The sequence below is a fragment of the Bos grunniens genome, chromosome 7 (genome assembly GCF_055505025.1).
Source record: "Bos grunniens cultivar Pamir isolate PY7600 chromosome 7, Bosgru_T2T1.0, whole genome shotgun sequence".
Classification (NCBI taxonomy): Eukaryota; Metazoa; Chordata; class Mammalia; order Artiodactyla; family Bovidae; genus Bos; species Bos grunniens.
In genome coordinates this window covers 11814656-11833173 of record NC_141171.1, presented here as the reverse complement: position 1 = coordinate 11833173, position 18518 = coordinate 11814656, and the positions used below count along the sequence as shown (strand labels likewise).

At 46.0% G+C, this 18518-nt stretch overlaps 1 long non-coding RNA gene across 1 annotated transcript; it reads left to right on the top strand.

Moving 5' to 3' along the window:
- The first annotated feature begins 5964 nt into the window (after positions 1-5964).
- Positions 5965-9955, top strand: LOC147368405 (uncharacterized). The gene is made up of 3 exons (XR_015166635.1): positions 5965-6119; positions 6824-6935; positions 7936-9955. It is a non-coding gene; the product is annotated as an uncharacterized LOC147368405 (long non-coding RNA).
- The last annotated feature ends 8563 nt before the right edge of the window (positions 9956-18518 follow it).

Sequence of the window (18518 nt, the reverse complement as noted above, 5' to 3'; positions counted from 1 at the left end):
CCCTGAGACGTGCCACTTAACGGCAGGACTTCAGACAAGTCATTTCCCTGCCCAAACCTCTGCTTTCCCCCACATAACATGAAGATGACAGAAGATCCTTTTTCAAAAGACTGTCACCAGACAGGGACTTCCCTAGCGGTCCAGCGTCTGAGACTCTGAGCTCCCAATGCGCAGAGCCCACATTTGCTTCCTGATCGGGAAACTGGGTCCCATGTGCCGCAACCGAGAGTTCACACGCCACAACTAAGACCTGGAGCAGCCACATAAATTTATTTATTTATTTATTTATTTTTAAGAAAAGAGGCTGTCACAAGACGAAAACCAGATAGTGGGAAGAAAAAAACTAAGCAACTGCCCCAAAAGTGCTCAGCTTGGGTGGGAGTGGCTGATGGGCCGCTTAAAGGGCATGATGGAGGTTGGGGTCTCTCCAAAACAGACGGAGATGAAGATTTAGTGCCATTGCCTCAGAGATAGCAGCTGTAGGGGAGCAGGGATGTGGCAGAAGGAAGGAAGGGAGCAGTCAGTAATTGATGAGATATCACTGGAGTAAGCACCTTGCCCTGGAACTTGTCAACTTTAGGTCTCAAAATCCTGCATCCCAGGAACACTCAGTCCTGGGCACACTGGGATGGTTGGTCATTCTCATAATCAAGCAAATCTTCACTGCAGGCAGCTGGAGCTCAGTCCTGCAAGGGAGCCCTGGGAGATCAGAGTCACCCCACACCAGGGGTGAGAGAGCTGAGGTATTGATCCTCCAACTCCCTCCATTGGTCACTGGTTGAGGGCTACCCCCAAGGGACCTGAATTCCCTGGCGGTCTGGGTAGAGCATGTTCCACCCTTAAAGAGATATTAGGGACTTCCCTAATATCTGATCTGGTGGTTAAGAATCCGCCTTGCAATGCAGGGGACACAGGTTCGATCCCTGGTCAGGGTACTAAGATCCCACATGCCACGGGGCAGCAAAGCCAATGAGCCAGAACTACTGAGCACAAGCACTCTAGGGCCATGAGGAGAGATCCCACATGACACAGTGAAACTCCCTTATGGGGCAACAAGATCCAGAGCAGCCAAATATAAATAAATAAATAAATATTTTTTAAAATAAAGAGATATGAGATGTTTGCTGGTGTGGCCCGAGGAGGGCATGGTAAGCCCCAGACAGAACCAACTACGGAGGGTTTGGGGGGAGGGGTCGTCAAGCCATGGGGTGATGGAAGTGAAGTGCATCAGGTCAGTGGGAAGAAAGGACCACGATGTGGAAGAATGATGGATAGAGAGAGGGTGTCTGTATGTATTAATCCCTCTTTTACAGAAGAAGAAACTTGGACCCAAAGAGGCAGTCATTTAACCATGTTTCCTAGAACTGTGTGACCTCCGGAAATGGGACGCTCAGGGCTAGAAGACAGGACTTAGCTTCGACCAGAAGAGAACAACAGGCCTCCAAGTTCTCCATGTGGGACTGACAAGCACTAGCTTGGACATTGTGTAGCAGCTTCTTAGTCTCTGTAACAGAGTAATTAGAGAGTAATAGAGTAAATAAAGCCCCAGGGAGGTAAACAACTACTGAACTGATCCTAGCCACAAGGACGTGACAATGAGGCCCAAACTATTAATAGGTGAGCTTCTGGCAAGAAACTTAAAGATGCAAAGGAGTAAGAGAATCAAGCCAAACTGACGAATACAAACCAGGGTATTTATTAGCTCATGAACAGAAATGTTGAAGGGGTGTCCTTCAGGCATAGCTGGGTCCAGGTGTTAGGGGTAGCACACTGATTGAAACCACCCACCCTGGCCAGGCACCATAGTAACCATTTGCTTGAGTTGTTTTATGACAGGAGATCCTGATAAGGGATAGGGAACTAATAAGCCACCACCAACCAGAAGAGTTCGGGAAAGGTCAAAAGGAGACACCGCATGTCTGTCCACTTTCCAGAATCCCTCTCACTAGCATCCATGTTGGCTGAGCGATTTGTGGGCTACCAGGAAAGACCCTGAATTAGAATGATTGGCCAAAGACCACCCAGAAACTAATCCCATCACCATAAAACCCGAGACTGCGAGCCACGTGGCAGAGCTGTTCTCCTGGGTTCCCTTACCCTAGTGGCTCTCCACCCGGGTGCCCTTTCCAATAAAATCTCTTGCTTTGTCAGCACGTGTCTCCTCGGACAATTCTTTTCCAAGTGTTAGACAAGAGCCCACTCTTGGGACCCTGTAAGGGGGTGGGGGCCTCCCCCTTTCTACAACAACTGGCAACCACGAAGGAACATCCCCATTTTTACTGGGGCTGACATCCAGACCACTCGGGGTACCCCAGGACCAGCTCGCCTGCCGATGGATCTGACCCAGCAGCCACAATTGGGACTCGTTTGTCCCTGGTCTCCTCCTGACGTGGACAACTGGCCAGGGTGCCCTGACCAGGTAAGGAACAACAGATTTTGTTGACCCCTTTTATCTCACCTCTCCTTTCAACCTATCCTATCCCATCCTATTTTTCCTGTCCCCCGGTCCTGGATGCAAGAATCTGGTCAAAGGGCCTCAGCCTGAGCTGAGGATTGGAGACTGATCACCTCCTCTTGGCAGAGAACTCGAATTTTGGTTCTGGTAGGGCCAAGTTCCAGTCCTCCCTTCTCTGGAGGCCCAGGGAAAAGTCCCATAATGCCTGGGTATCTGCAGGTGGCAGGAGACGTCTGTAAGTCCACCCCTTTTTTTTCTTCTTTCTCTCCCTGACTCTTAGACATTTTATCTCTTCCCACTCCTTCTCTCTCAACCTGGCCTCTTTTCCTCTCTTTGAAGACCCAAGTTATTTCCATTTACTCTGTCTGTCAATGCTTGGACCTGAAGTTCTGGGTCTTTGCAAGAGACTTTCTGAGAGGCTATGCTCTCTGCTCCCCATCAATTGTGCTTTCTGTTCTTGGGGAGACAATCTGGCATTAGAAGCCCTCCATCAGGTGCTGTTTCTCTAAATTCAGCCATTTAATTGAGCATTTGGCTGAGTGTGTCTACGTGGAATTGATTGATGGGGTTCAGTATAGTCGCACCTGGTTTTGGGTGAAAATTAACACCCTAGACACATCCTTAGGGGTTAATTCTTTGGGCCCAGTCCTACAGCCCCTTGATTGTGCTTACTACTGAACATTTCCTTTGGCGCATATACAATCAGCCAATTTGAGACCAGGAGAGATCTTACAATCTCTCTAGGGTTAGATATAGGGGCATTCACCCCAATACTGGTCCCCTGGGAACGAGATATAAACTATACCATCGCTAAAATGGGAAATAAGCCTAGCTTCCCTTTAGACACCCCGCTGGGTTATCTTTTGGCCCACTGGGAGGGATACCAACTGGAAGGGCTAAAAAAGAAAAAACTTATCAAATACTGTACTAAATACTGGCCTAATTACTCCCTGGGAGGAGGGGGAAAATGGCCCCAGTCGGGATCACTTGGATACAACACGATTCAGTCTATACCGCAAACGCGAGGGTAAATACAAGGAGGTTCCCTACGTCCAGGCCTTTATGGCCCTCTACCAGGATTCCGAAAAAAAGGGAAAATATAAGCTTGAGGACTTTGATAAATGCTCTTCCAAAATCCTTTTAGCAAAATCTGAAACAAATCTCCTTGACCATCTCTTAACCTCCTCTGCTTCAGCAGAGAGGTCACGGGAAAGGAGGGTCAGACACGCCCGTAAGTCTCGAGCCTGGACCCGGAAGTAAGGAGGTTAGACCCAGAAGTCACGAGGCTGGGCCCGGAAGTTATGAGATCTGAAGGGAAGTCACTCACAATCGCCTCGGCTCCTCCTCCATATGCCCCCCTCCCCCATGGGGTTACAATCAGGAAGTAAGCTTTGTCCTCCACAGAAGGAAAGGTCATCCTCAGACAAAATCTGCCCTCTAAGAGAGATATCGGATGGGGAGGGGGGAACCATGCACGTTCATGTTCCGTTCTCTATGCAAGACATTACTCAGTGCAAGGAACAATTGGGCTCATATTCTGAGAACCCCCCAAAATTTAAGGATTAATTTGAGCGTCTTAGTCTTAACTTCTCCCTCATCTGGAGGGATATAATGGTCATCCTCACCTGGTGTTGTAATGATGAGGAAAAAGCTCGAATCCTAGATCAGGCTAGAAAAGTGGCTGATGAAAGACAGCGGGTAGATGTCAGTTTGGCCTCTGCCAAAGAGGCAATCCCCTCTACAGAGCCAGACTGGGATCCTAATACAAGGGCAGGAAAGGAATCCTTAAGACACCTCATTACTTGCCTACTACAGGGAATGACCCAGGGTGTCCAAAGGTTGTTAATTATAATAAGATAAAAGAGGTTACACAGGAAGAAAATGAAAATCCAGCTCTTTTTTTGGGCAGACTCACAGAAGCCTTTAAAAACTTTACCAAGACAGATCTAAAAAGTATGGAAGGAAGAGTCCTGTTGGCCCATTCCTTCATAACCCAGGCAGCCCCAGACATAAGGAGAAAATTACAAAAACTAGGAAAAGGACCAGAGACCCCAGTTTCCGATTTGGTGGAGGAGGCAAATAGGGTGTTTTTGAACAGGGACTGGGAGGAGGAAGCAAAAAGGGAGCAAAAGGAAGCCCGAAAAGATAGGAGAATAGAGAGGCAGACCCAGGCCTTGGCCCAACAACAACAGGCTAAAATCCTGGCCTTGATTCATCCTGCCACTGTGCGAAAGTTCCGGGAAGAGCAAAGAAAAAAGGATCTTAACAATCCACTGCGGCTGAGACGCACCCAATGTACCTAGTGCAAAGAGGGTGGGCACTGGAAAAGGGAGTGCCCACATCGCCCTAAGTGAAGGCGTATGGAGACCCCTACACTTGCTCCCTCTGTGTTAGTCCTGGGCGACCGGGACTGATGGTGCCCAACGGCTCGAGAAACCCCCGCAAATGGTGAGGTCCAGATCACTCCTCTCGACCGCTGGGTGACTGTACAAACAGAAGGTAAGTATGTGAACTTTCTTTTAGACACGGAGGCTGCCTTCTCTGTTCTTCCTTCCCAATTAGGACCTTTAGACTCCCAGACTAAAACGGTGATGGGGTAGATGGAAAACCCCAAAGCTGAAATTTTACTAAGCCCCTCCATTGTAAGGTGGGCAATTGGCAAGGAACCCAGCCCTTCTTATACATCCCTGGTTGCCCTGCTCCCCTACTGGGGAGAGACCTTCTTTGCCCCCTCCAGACCAGAGTGACTTGGGGAAAGCTAGAAGTAGATAATTTCCTTTGCCTAGTGTCTGAATGTTTACAGTCAGATGTAGAAAAGGAGGAGTCTGTCCCTTTCTTAGATGATGTCAATTCCCAGGTGTGGGATGTCTCCAGCCCTGGTCTCGCCATAAATGTTCCACCGGTAAAGATTCTTCTGAGGCCAAATGCTCCTACTCCTGGAAAAGACAATATCCCTTAAAACCAGAAGCTCTTTGAGGGTCTTAGACCATTAATTAACAAATACCGAGATACTGGAATTCCAATTACCTGTGAGTCTCCCTGCAATACTCCAATCTTGCCTGTTAAAAAAACAGATGGATCTTATCAATTCGTCCAGGATCTAAGAGCCGTTCTCCTGGGTTCCCTTACCCTACTGCTCTCCACCCGGGTGTCCTTTCCAATAAAATCTCTTGCTTTGTCAGGACGTGTCTCCTCGGACAATTCTTTTCCGAGTGTTAGACAAGAGCCCACTCCTGGGGCCCTGTAGGGGGGCCTCCCCCTTCCCACAACACAGGGGCTCAAATGACATCTTCAGTATGGAAACTCTCTCTACCTCTCAGCTCTACCAGCAGGCTTCTCTGTGTGGTGCCAAGATATCCCCAGCTTTAGTCCAGCTGAAAGCCCCAAGGTTACACGTCATTGGCCTAGCATTGGTCACATGTCCATCTGGAATCAGTCCCTGTGGCTAGACAGATGGAATGTGATGATTGGTGGGGAACATAACCACCACTCTTGTAAATGACCTACAGGCCTTATCTTCCTGCAACAAACCCCCTTCTCTGCACTGTGCCATGCCCAGCCCGGTTCAGCCCATCCCAGCTCTGCCCTGCCCAAGAGGAAGTTCTACAGGGGTGGTAAAGGAGTATGGTCTACCAATGTGGAGCCTGGCAGAATCAAAATGCATGTAGGATTGTGTCTGTATGTGTGGGGATGTTTGCATGAGGAGGGGGTGTTGGTGTCTCTTGGTTTTCCTGGGGCTGTGATCTCAGAGTAAGAAGGACTGTGGAATCAGGGGGACAAAAGATAGCTACAGGAACACCATGGGAGCTAGGGCAGCAATCTGATCTCATTTTGTTTTTCAACATTTTTTTTAATTAAAAAATTATTTATTTATTATTTGGCTGTGCCAGGTCTCAGGGGCAGTACTCAAGATCTCTAGCTGCAGCATACAGGATCCTTTAGTCGTGGCATGTGGGATTGAGTTCCCCAGCCAGGGATTGAACCCTGGCCCCCTGCCCTGGGAGCATAGAATCTTAGGCACTGGACCACCAGGAAAGTCTTGATCTGGTGTCATTTTGGGTTGGGGGGAAGAAGGGGCAGGGTTGATGTGGGAGGGAGAAAGAAACTGAGGGAAAATGTAGTTCCCAATGAGAAGAGAAAAAGGAGGGGTCTTAACTCAGTACCAGTTAACGATCCCAAGGCATACCTTGGGCCTGCCCCTCCTCATCCTCTAATGGCATCCAGTCTTAACTCACAGGCTAAGGCCAAACTCCTCAATCAGCCTTCATCTGATTGATAAGCCCCTCAGGATCTGGACCCAATCCATAAAACTAACTGGTACTTAACCAGGCCTTATGGCTGCCTGGAATAAAATACTACATTTCCCAGGCTCCCTTGCAGGTAGACAAGGCCTTGCTGTCGTACTGTACTCAGTCGTGTCTGACTTTGCGACCCCATGGACTGCAGTCAGCCAGGCTCCTCTGCCCATGGGATTTTCCAGGTAAGAATACTGGAGTGGGTTGCCATTTCCTCCTCCACAGGATCTTCCCAACCAGGGATCGAACCCGTGTCTCTTGCATCTCCTGCATTGGCAGGTGGATTATTAACCACTGCCACCTGCGAAGCCCTAGATATGGCCATATGACTATGTAAGCAGAAGTGATATGTATAACTTTGAGGAAAGGAGGGTGCCTTATTTTCTGATGGAACATAGACGTGATGGCTGGAATGCCATCAGCTATCTCGGGCCATGACACTGCCTTGGGACTAGAAGCCTCGAATGGTGGAGCAACAAGATATTGTAGAAGGAAACTGAATCTCACATACCATGGAAGACTGTGCTGTCCATGAATTGACCAATGTTTTAATCCCCTCCTATTGGCCCTGTTGCAGAAAGAGGGATCACATGCCCTAAATAGTGCAAAGACATGAGAGCCCAACACATGATACCCAACAGGATAGATGAGGTCATCCTCAGTTAATTGGTCACACGCACTCAGGGGCCGGAAGTGGAGGAAGACACTGAGCCACCAGGTGGGGGTGCTCTCAGGAGCAGAGTCAAGAAGCAGGGGCTGCAAGGAGGCAACCTCGGTAGTGACAGAAGAGTGGGCTAACCTCTGGTTCTCTTTCGAGGGTGTGATTGGCTTGTCTGAATAATTTCTGACTTCCGGAGAGGTAAAACACCTTAGGTCAAGGACCAGATGGGGGACGGCTGCTCTGGCTGATAGAGAAACGAGTCAGGTGGTTGGGGTGGGGGTGCATATCTGACAAAAGTGGAGAAATTTACACTGAAGTCTTAGAGGGGGCCCTGTGAGGGTCAAGGAGGTCAAAACAGCCCATGGAATTTCAGGCCTTTCCACATAAGCAACACCAGTTATCTTGACCAGGAGAGAAAAATAGATATCGCTCTTGGTTAGCCATTTTTATTTTGGATTTTAAATTTTCTTTATATTTCTAATTTTTATTTTTTCTCCCTCCCAACCCCCCACCCCTTTTGGCAGGGAGGAAGGGATGCAACCTGCGATTTGCAGCATCTTAGGTCTCCGACCAGGGATGGAGTCTGTGCTACCTGCGGTGGAAGTGCAGAGTCCTAACCACTGGACCACCAGGGTCTAACATTTCCTCTGAGGTTCTACGTTGGTTGCATTTCACAAGTTTTTTTTTTTTCCTACAATATATTATTTTATTTTTTATTTTTATTTATTTTCTTTTTAAACTTTATATAATTGTATTAGTTTTGCCAAATATCAAAATGAATCCGCCACAGGTATACATGTGTTCCCCATCCTAGACCCTCCTCCCTCCTCCCTCCCCATACCATCCCTCTGGGTCGTCCCAGTGCACTAGCCCCAAGCATCCAGTATCGTGCATCGAACCTGGACTGGCATCTCATTTCTTACATGATATTTTACGTGTTTCAATGTCATTCTCCCAAATCTTCCCACCCTCTCCCTCTCCCACAGAGTCCATAAGACTGTTCTATACATCAGTGTCTCTTTTGCTGTCTCGTACACTGGGTTGTTGTTACCATCTTTCTAAATTCCATATATATGCATTAGTATACTGTATTGATGTTTTTCCTTCTGGCTTACTTCACTCTGTATAATAGGCTCCAGTTTCATCCACCTAATTAGAACTGATTCAAATGTATTCTTTTTAATGGCTGAGTAATACTCCATTGTGTATATGTACCACAGCTTTCTTATCCATTCATCTGCTGATGGACATCTAGGTTGCTTCCATGTCCTGGCTATTATAAACAGTGCTGCGATGAACATTGGGGTATACGTGTCTCTTTCCCTTCTGGTTTCCTCAGTGTGTATGCCCAGCAGTGGGATTGCTGGATCATAAGGCAGTTCTATTTCCAGTTTTTTAAGGAATCTCCACACTGTTCTCCATAGTGGCTGTACTAGTTTGCATTCCCACCAACAGTGTAAGAGGGTTCCCTTTTCTCCACACCCTCTCCAGCATTTATTACTTGTAGACTTTTGGATCGCAGCCATTCTGACTGGTGTGAAATGGTACCTCATAGTGGTTTTGATTTGCATTTCTCTGATAATGAGTGATGTTGAGCATCTTTTCATGTGTTTGTTAGCCATCTGTATGTCTTCTTTGGAGAAATGTCTATTTAGTTCTTTGGCCCATTTTTTTGATTGGGTCATTCATTTTTCTGGAGTTGAGCTCACAAGTTTTTATATGTAATGTTTTTATCATCATTTAGCTTTGTGTTCTTGAAATTCCATATATATATGTGTGTGTATATATATATGTTTGTTTGTTTGTTTCACAGGTGACTTAGAATTGTGTCCCCTACCCACATACCCATCCTTTTTTTTAAAAAAAATATTTATTTATTTGGCTGCACGGCATGTGGAACCTTAATTCCCAACCGGGGCTTGAACTTGCACCCCTGCATTGGAAGTACAGCATCTTAACCACTGGACTGCCAGGGAAGTCCCCCCACCCACACTTTTACTAACTGAACCGAATCCTAGTGGACACAGGAGATATCAACAGAGGTGAGAATTGGAGACATAGCATGGATGCTGTTCGCCAAGAACACATAGAAGGAGAAGAGAAGGGAGTCAAAGGGAGGACCTTGAAGGATGCTTAGGTTTGAGGTGTGGGTGAAAGAGAAGCCCTCGACGGCCATAGAGAAGGAGGGTCAGAAAGGAACCTGAAAGTAGCTGGTAAAACGGAAGATGTTGGACTTCCCTGATGGTCCAGTGATAAAAGAATCTGCCTGCCAATGCAGGGGACATGGGTTCGATCCCTGGTCCAGGAAGATCCCACTTGCTGTGGGGTAATTAAGCCTGTGCTCTAGAGCCCGAGAGCCACAATTACTGCACCCACGTGCCACAACTACTGAAGCCTGTGCGCCCTAAAGCCCATGCTCTCCAACAAGAGGAGCCCCCACAGTGAGAAGCCCATGAAATGTAACTAGAGAAAGCCTGAGTGCAGCAATGAAGACCCAGCACAAAGATAAATAATGTAATTAATAAAAAAAAAAAAAAACCTGAAGATGTGCCTGCTGTGTACTGGTTGGTGATGGTTCATTGTATGTGTCAAATATAAAATCACATGATAACATTTTATTGGGTCACAGGACACCCAGATTAAATATTCTTCCTGTGCACATCTGTGAGGGTGTTTCCAGAGGAGATTAGTGTTGGAATCAGTGGACTCAGTAAACCTGATGACCCTCCTCACTGTGCCTGGGCATCATTCAATCTACAGCGTCCCTGAGCAGAACAAAAGATGGAGGAAGGAGACAATCACACCTTTTCTCTCATCCTGCCTGCTTGAGCTAGGACATTGGTCTTCTCTTGCCCCAGGACTGGGAGGTGCGCCATCAGCTTGCCTAGTCCTCAGGACTCAAGCTGGAATAACGCCACCAGCTTTCCTGGGTCCTCAGCTTCCGGACCACAGCCTGGGGGCTTCTCATCCTCCATAATCACATAAGTCAACTCCTCATGCTAAATCTCCTCTTATTTATATAGATTTTACATACAGAAAATGATATGCATATAGGTATATATGAAAATATATATATAGTAACTGTATTATATATACACAAGTACTATATATATACATATGAACACATACAATATTTTATATACACAAAATATTATATATACACATTATATATAATATATATATACATATATACATATATATGGGCTTCCCTGGTAGCTCAGCTGGTGAAGAATCTACCTGCAATGCAGGAGACCCCAGTTCAATTCCTGGGTTGGGAAGATCCCCTGGAGAAGGGATAGGCTACCCACTCCAGTATTGTTGGGCTTCCCTGGTGGCTCAGTTCGTAAAGAATCCATCTGCAGTGCGGGAGACCTGGGTTCAATCCCTGGGTTGGGAAGATCCCCTGGAGAAGGGCATGGCAACCCACTCCAGTACTCTTGTCTGGACAATCCCCATGAACCGAGGAGCTTGGTGGGCTGCAGTCCAGGGGGTCGCAAAGGGTTAGACATGACTAAGCAACTGAGCACAATGCTCAATACATACATTATATGTGTCTTCGTGCTGTGCTTAGTCCCTCAGGCATGTCCAACTCTTTGTGACCCCATGGACTGCAGCACGCCAGGCTTCCCTGTCCTTCACCATCTCCCAGAGCTTGCTCAAACTGATGTCCATTGAGTTGGTGATGCCATCCAACCATCTCATCCTCTGTCACCCTCTTCTCCCCCTGCCTTCAATCTTTCCCAGCATCAGGGTCTTTTCCAGTGAGTCCACTGTTCACATCAGGTGGCCAAAGTATTGGAGATTCAGCTTCAGCATCAATCCTTCCAATGAATCGTGTCCAACTCTTTGCAACCCCATGGACTATACAGTCCATGGAATTCTCCAGGCCAGAATACTGGAGTGGGCAGCCTATCCCTTCTCCAGCGGATCTTCCCAACTCAGGAATTGAACCGGGATCTCCTGCACTGCAGGTGGGTTCTTTATCAACTGAGCCATCAGGGAAACCCTTCCAATGAATATTCAGGACTGATTTCCTTTAGTATTGACTGGTTTGATCTCCTTGCAGTCCAAGAGACTTTCAGTCTTCTCCAACACCACAGTTTGAAAGCATCAGTTCTTTGGCACTCAGCCTTCTTTATGGTCCAGCTCTCACATCCACACGTGACTACTGGAAAAAACATAGCTTTTACAGACCTTTGTTGGCAAAGTAATGTCTTTGCTTTTTAATACACTGTCTAGGTTTATCATAACTTTTCTTCCAAAGAGCAAGCGTCTTTTAATTTCATGGCTGCAGTCACCATCAGTAGTGATTTGGGAGCCCAAGAAAATAGTCTGTTATTGTTTCCATTGTTTCCCCATCTATTTGCCATGAAGTAATGGGACTGGATGACATGATCTTTGTTTTTTTTAATATTGAGTTTTAAGCCAGTTTTTTTCACTCTCTTGTTTCCCTTTCATCAAGAGGCTCTTTAGTTCTTCTTCACTTTCTGCCATAAGGGTGGTGTCCTCTGAATATCTGAGGTTATGGATATTTCTCCAGGCAATCTTGATTCCAGCTTGTACTTCCTCCAGTTCAGCATTTTGCATGATGTACTCTGCATATAAGTTAAACTGGGTGACGGTATACAGCCTTGATGTACTCCTTTCCCAATTTGGAACCGACTCTAACTGTTGCTTCTTGACCTGCATACAGGTTTCTTTACATATATACACACACACATTATATATATTATGTGTGTTTATGTAAAATATGGAGAAGGCAATGGCACCCCACTCCAGTACTCTTGCCTGGAAAATCCCATGGACGGAGGAGCCTGGTAGGCTGCAGTCCATGGGGTCGCTAGGAGTCGGACATAACTGAGCGACTTCACTTTCACTTTCATGCATTGGAGAAGGAAATGGCAACCCACTCCAGTGTTCTTGCCTGGAGAATCCCAGGGACGGGGGAGCCTGTTGGGCTGCCGTCTTTGGGGTCGCACAGAGTTGGACACGACTGAAGTGACTTAGCATAGCATAGCATAGCATGTAAAATATGGAGAAGGCAATGGCACCCCACTCCAGTACTCTTGCCTGGAAAATCCCATGGATGGAGGAGCCTGGTAGGCTGCAGTCCATGGGGTCGCTGAGTCGGACATGACTGAGCGACTTCACTTTCACTTTTCACTTCCATGCATTGGAGGAGGAAATGGCAACCCACTCCAGTGTTCTTGCCTGGAGAATCCCAGGGAGGGGGAGCCTGGTGGGCTGCCCTCTATGGGGTCACACAGAGTCAGACACGACTGATGTGACTTAGCAGCAGCAGCAGCATGTAAAATATTGTGTGTGTGTGTGTGTGTATATATATATATATATATATTTATACAGACATACACACACATGTATTTCCTTGAACATGGCTCCACTTATATGTGGATTTTTTTTTACTGAATTTCTTCAACCGTGTCACACCATGATGGGCTAAATCTGCAGATCCAGAACCTCAAATTTGAAGGGTCAACTGTAAACTTACACACGGATTTTTGACTCTGTAGAGGTATGGCCTCCAACCCCCACAGTATTCAAGGGTCATATATATATAGAGAGGGGGGGGGGCGGGTGGGGGCAGGCAAGACCATTCTACATAACAAATGACTGCAAAGATCAATGACTAAACCCCAGTCTCAACAGATCAGCAGCAGGGTGTCAGAGCCATAGTCATGCTGGGATCCAGTCCAACAGAGGCTGCACAGACCTGAACAGCAGTCTGTGCACGGCTGGAACAGTTGAAGAGAGAGACTCCCTATCACTTTTTCAGTGCCTTCACTCAGGACCATCTACCCTCCCGCTCCTGTCTCACTGGTGAGGATTCATCACCTGGTCCTGCCTGAATGCAAGGAAGGGAGAAATGGGGTGAGGAGGTGGGGGTGGGTGGGTAATCAGGTGGAGGGAGAGGAGCAAGTGGAATATTTGCAGTATTATCCTCTCCGTGATACATAAGGACCAGCCATCTCTTCTTCTTTCACAGCCCCCAACATGTCCGCACAAAGACTGTTGTCTGCAGAGTCATTAAACAGAGGAAAAACTCTGTCGCCCTTCATCCCACAAAACTAGCAATTTCACATCACTTCCTCAGAGAACCCCCTCACCAAATCCCCTGATGAGAGCAGGTTTGCTTTTTTTTCTTCCACTGTTTCTTCTTCCTTGCCTCATTTTTCTTCCTGGCATTTCTCACATCCTGATTTATATATTTGCCCACTGTCCATCTCCCCCACCTGAGTATCAGCTCTACGGAGGTGGGCACTTGGCCATAGTCACTGCTGTGTCCCCAGACCGAGAACAGGGCCTCTCACATACCAGGTGATGAGTGAGAAAAATCTGGCTAAGAGGGAAATAGTAGGACTTTCTTGTGGTCCAGTAGTTGAGAGTCTGCCTGCCAATGCAGGGTACATAAGTTCCAGAGGACTTCACATGCCTAAAGGCAACTAAGTCGGTGAGCCACAAACGCTGAGACCCAGTTCTAGAGCCTGCGCTCCACAACAAGAGAATGTGTGTGCTCAGTCACTCAGCTGTGTCCGGCTCTTTGCGACCCCATGGACTGTAGCCTCTCAGGCTCTTTTGTCCATGAGATTTCCCAGGCAAAACTACTGGAGTGGGTTGCCATTTCCTTCTCCAGGGGGTCTTTCTGACCCAGGAATCAAACCTGTGTCTCCAGTGTCTCCTGTATCAGTAGGCAGATTCTTTACCATGGCACCATGTGAAGCCCGAACACCACATCTAGAGAGTAGTGCCCCTGCTTGCCACAACCAGAGACAGCATCAAAGACCCAGCACAGCCATAAATGAATAAATAGAAGAGGGGAGTAGATAAATAGACCAAAAAAAAAAAAAATGTGTCCTGTTGAAATAATAGGCAAACAGATCTTGGATCCACCGCGGACTTTATCTACACATACTTTATTCATTTCTCCCTAGGGCTGTTGTAACCAAGGATCACAAACTGGATGGCTTTAAACAGCAGCAATGGATTCATTTCAGAAGTCCAAATTATTTATTTGGACTTGTGGAGGCTAGAAGTCTGAAGTCAAGGTGTTGGCAGGCTTGGTTCGTTTTCGAAATTACTTGTTTGTCTCTCTCCCAGTTTCTAGTGGTTTCTGGCAATCTTTGCCATTGCCGGTGTTTCTAGCTCTGTCTCCCAAGTCCCTGCCTTGGTTTCCACGTGGCCTTTTCCTCTCTATTTGTGTGTGTCTGTCTATGCTTCTCCTCTTCTGTCGCTTTTAAGGACACTGGTCACTGGATTTAGAGCTAATCCAGGATAATCTCAAGATCCTTAATTTAATTACATCTCTCTCTCTTTTTTTTTTTCCCACAATAAAGTCATGCTCACATGTTCTGGGGTTAGGATGTCAGCACATCTGTTTGTGGATCACCATTCAAACCACTACATGGATTAGAGTGAGGAGAGTTAACAAAGTTTTGAAGACAAAAAAGTTGCAGAGTGAGGCTAACAATCACAATCATTTTCATAAACTAAAATTTTCATGAGTTGGTTGTCTCGGAGGGGAGAACTGGGTGGCTGGGGCTGAGAGGAGACGTGGGCCTTGCCACGTTACATACTCGTGTATCTGTTGAATAAAAAATTTGACTGAAGGCTTCCCTGGTGGCTCAGTGATAAAGAATCTGCCTTCCAATGCAGGAGACATGGGTTCAATCCCTGGTCCAGGAAGATCCCACATGCTGCTGAGCAACTAAGCCCTGCACAACTACTGAGCCGGTGCTCTAGAGCCCGGGAGCTGCAACTATTGAAGCCCATGAGCCTAGAGCCTGTGCCAACAAGAAGAGAAGCCACAGCAATGAGAAGCCCATGCACGGCACCTAGAGAGTAGCTCTGCTTGCCACAACTAGAAAAAAGCCCATGCAGCAATGAAGACCCAGCGCAGCCAAAAGTAAATAATAAAGTCATGCTAAGTCTCTTCAGTTGTATCTGACTCTTTGCGAATCCATGGACTGTAGTCCGCCAGGCTCCTCTGACCATAGGATTCTCCAAGCAAGAATACTGGAGTATTTTCTTCTCCAAATAAAGTCAATACATCTTAAAAATTTGATTGAGGTATGTGTGGCAAATAATAAAAATGAAAATATGGAAAACATATGAATCAGAACTCATTTCTGAAACTGGAGATTATTATACTAAGTGAAATAAGTCAGAAAGAAAAAGACAAATACCATAGGATATCACCTAAATGTGGAGTCTAAAATATGATGCAAATAAACTAAAATATGACGCAAATAAACCTATCTATGAAACAGAATGTCTATGTGACCATTTAATATCACAGTAATCCAAGTCTATGCCCCCAACCAGTAATGCTGGAGAAGACTGGAAAAGCTTAACGTGAACGGTTCTGTAAAGACCTACAAGACCTTCTAGAACTAACACCCAAAAAAGATGTCCTTCTCATGATAGGGGACTGGAATGCAAACGTAGGAGGTCAAGAGATACCTGGAGTAACAAACAAATTTGGCCTTGGAGTACAAAATGAGGCAGGGCAAAGGCTAACAGAGTTTTGCCAAGAGAACACACTGGTCATCGCAAACACCCTCTTCCAACAACACAAGACTCTACACATGGAAATCACCAGATGGTCAATACAGAAATCAGATTGATTATCTTTGCAGCCAAAGATGGAGAAGCTCTATACAGTCAGCAAAAACAAGACCAGGAGCTGACTGTGGCTCAGATCATGAACTCCTTATTGCCAAATTCAGACTTAAATTGAAGAAAGTAGGGAAAACCACTAGATCATTCAGCTGTGACCTAAATCAAATCCCTTACAATTATACAGTGGAAGTGACAAGTAGATTCAAGGGATTAGATCTGAGAGAGTGCCTGAAGAACTAGATGGAGGGTCGTGACATTGTACAGGAGACAGGGATCAAGATCATCCCCAAGAAAAAGAAATGCAAAAAGGCAAAATGGTTGTCTGAGGATGTCTTACAAATAGCTGAGAAAGAAGAGAAGCTAAAGACAAAGGAGAAAAGGAAAGATATACACATTTGAATGCAGAATTCCAAAGAATAGCAAGGAGAGATAAGAAAGCCTTCCTCAGTGATCAGTGCAAAGAAATAGAGGAAAACAATAGAATGGGAAAGACTAGAGATCTCTTCAAGAAAATCAGAAATACCAAGGGAACATTTCATGCAAAGATGGGCACAATAAAGGATGGAAATGTATGGACCTAACAGAAGCAGGCCTTAGGAATTATCACTACAAACAAAGCTAGTGGAGATGATGGAATTCCAGTTAAGCTATTTCAAATCCTAAAAGATGATGCTGTGGAAGTGCTGCACTCAATATGCCAGCAAATTTGGAAAACTCAGCAGTGGCCACAGGACTGGAAAATGTCAGTTTTCATTCCAATCCCTAAGAAAGGCAATGCCAAAGAATGATCAAACTACCGCACAATTGCCCTCATCTCACACACTAGTAAAGTAATGCTCAAAATTCTCCAAGCCAGGCTTCAGCAATACGTGAACCGTGAACTTCCAGATGTTCAAGCTGGTTTTAGAAAAGGCAGAGGAACCAAAGATCAAATTGCCAACATCTTCTGGATCATTGAAAAAGCAAGAGAGTTCCAGAAAAACATCTATTTCTGCTTTATGGACTATGCCAAAGCCTTTGACTGTGTGGATCATAATAAACTGTGGAAAATTCTGAAAGAGATGGGAATACCAGACCACCTGACCTGCCTCCTGAGAAATTTGTATGAAGGTCAGGAAGCAACAGTTAGAACTGGACATGGAACAACAGACTGATTCCAAATAGGAAAAGGAGTACGTCAAGACTGTATATCATCACCCTGCTTATTTAACTTAAATGAAGAGTACATCATGAAAAATGCTGGGCTGGAAGAAGCACAAGCTGGAATCAAGATTGCTGGGAGAAACATCAGTAACCTCAGATATGCAGATGACACCACCCTTATGGCGGAAAGTGAAGAAGAACTAAAGAGCCTCTTGATGAAAGTGAAAGAGGAGAGTGAAAAAGTTGGCTTAAAGCTCAACATTCAAAAAACTAAGATCATGGAATCCAGTCCCATCACTTCATGGCAAATAGATGGGGAAACAGTGGAAACAGTGAGAGACTTTATTTTTTTGGGCTCCCAAACCACTGCAGATGCTGATTGCAGCCATGAAATTAAAAGACGCTTACTCCTTGGAAGGAAAGTTATGACCAACCTAGACAGAATATTAAAAAGCAGAGACATTACTTTGCCAACAAAGGTCTGTCTCATCAAGGCTATGGTTTTTCCCGTGGTCATGTATGGATGTGAGAGTTGGACCATAAAGAAAGCTGAGCACTGAAGAACCGATGCTTTTGAACTGTGGTGTTGGAGAAGACTCTTGAGAGTTTCTTGGACTGCAAGGAGATCCAACCAGTCCATCCTAAAGGAGATCAATCCTGAGTGTTCATTGGAAGGACTGATGTTGAAGCTGAAACTCCAGTACTTTGGCCACCTGATGCAAAGAGCTGACTCATCTGAAAAGACCCTGATGCTGGGCAAGATTGAGGGCAGGAGGAGAAGGGGATGACAGAGGAGGAGATGGTTGGATGGCACCATCAACTCAAGGGAAATGAGTCTGAGTAAACTCTGGGAGTTGGTGATGGACAGGGAGACCTGGCGTGCTGTGGTCCATGGTGTCGTGAAGAGTTGGACACAACTGAGTGACTGAACTGAATTGTATAGCATATGCACACAAATTGTTCATATTTATTAAAAATAAACTATATTAGTTTATATACAGCTTTGGTCAGAGTAAATTATAGTGACTTCTTTCAAGGTGGGAGGCTGCACTGGGTCTTCACTGTGGCACACAGGCTTTCTCTAGTTGCAGTGTGAGGGGGCTTCTCTGGCTGTGCAGCACGGGCTCTAGAGTGAGCACACTCAGCAGTCGTAGCATGTGGGCTTAGCTGCTCAGTGGCATGTGGACTCTTAGTTCCCTGATCAGGAGTTGAACCCGAGTCCCCTGTATTAGAAGGTGGTTCTTAACCACTGGACCACCAGGGAATTCCCAACAGTGGCTTCTTAAGGTCATCTTGTATCCTTTCAATCCCATGCTGTCTCTTGCCC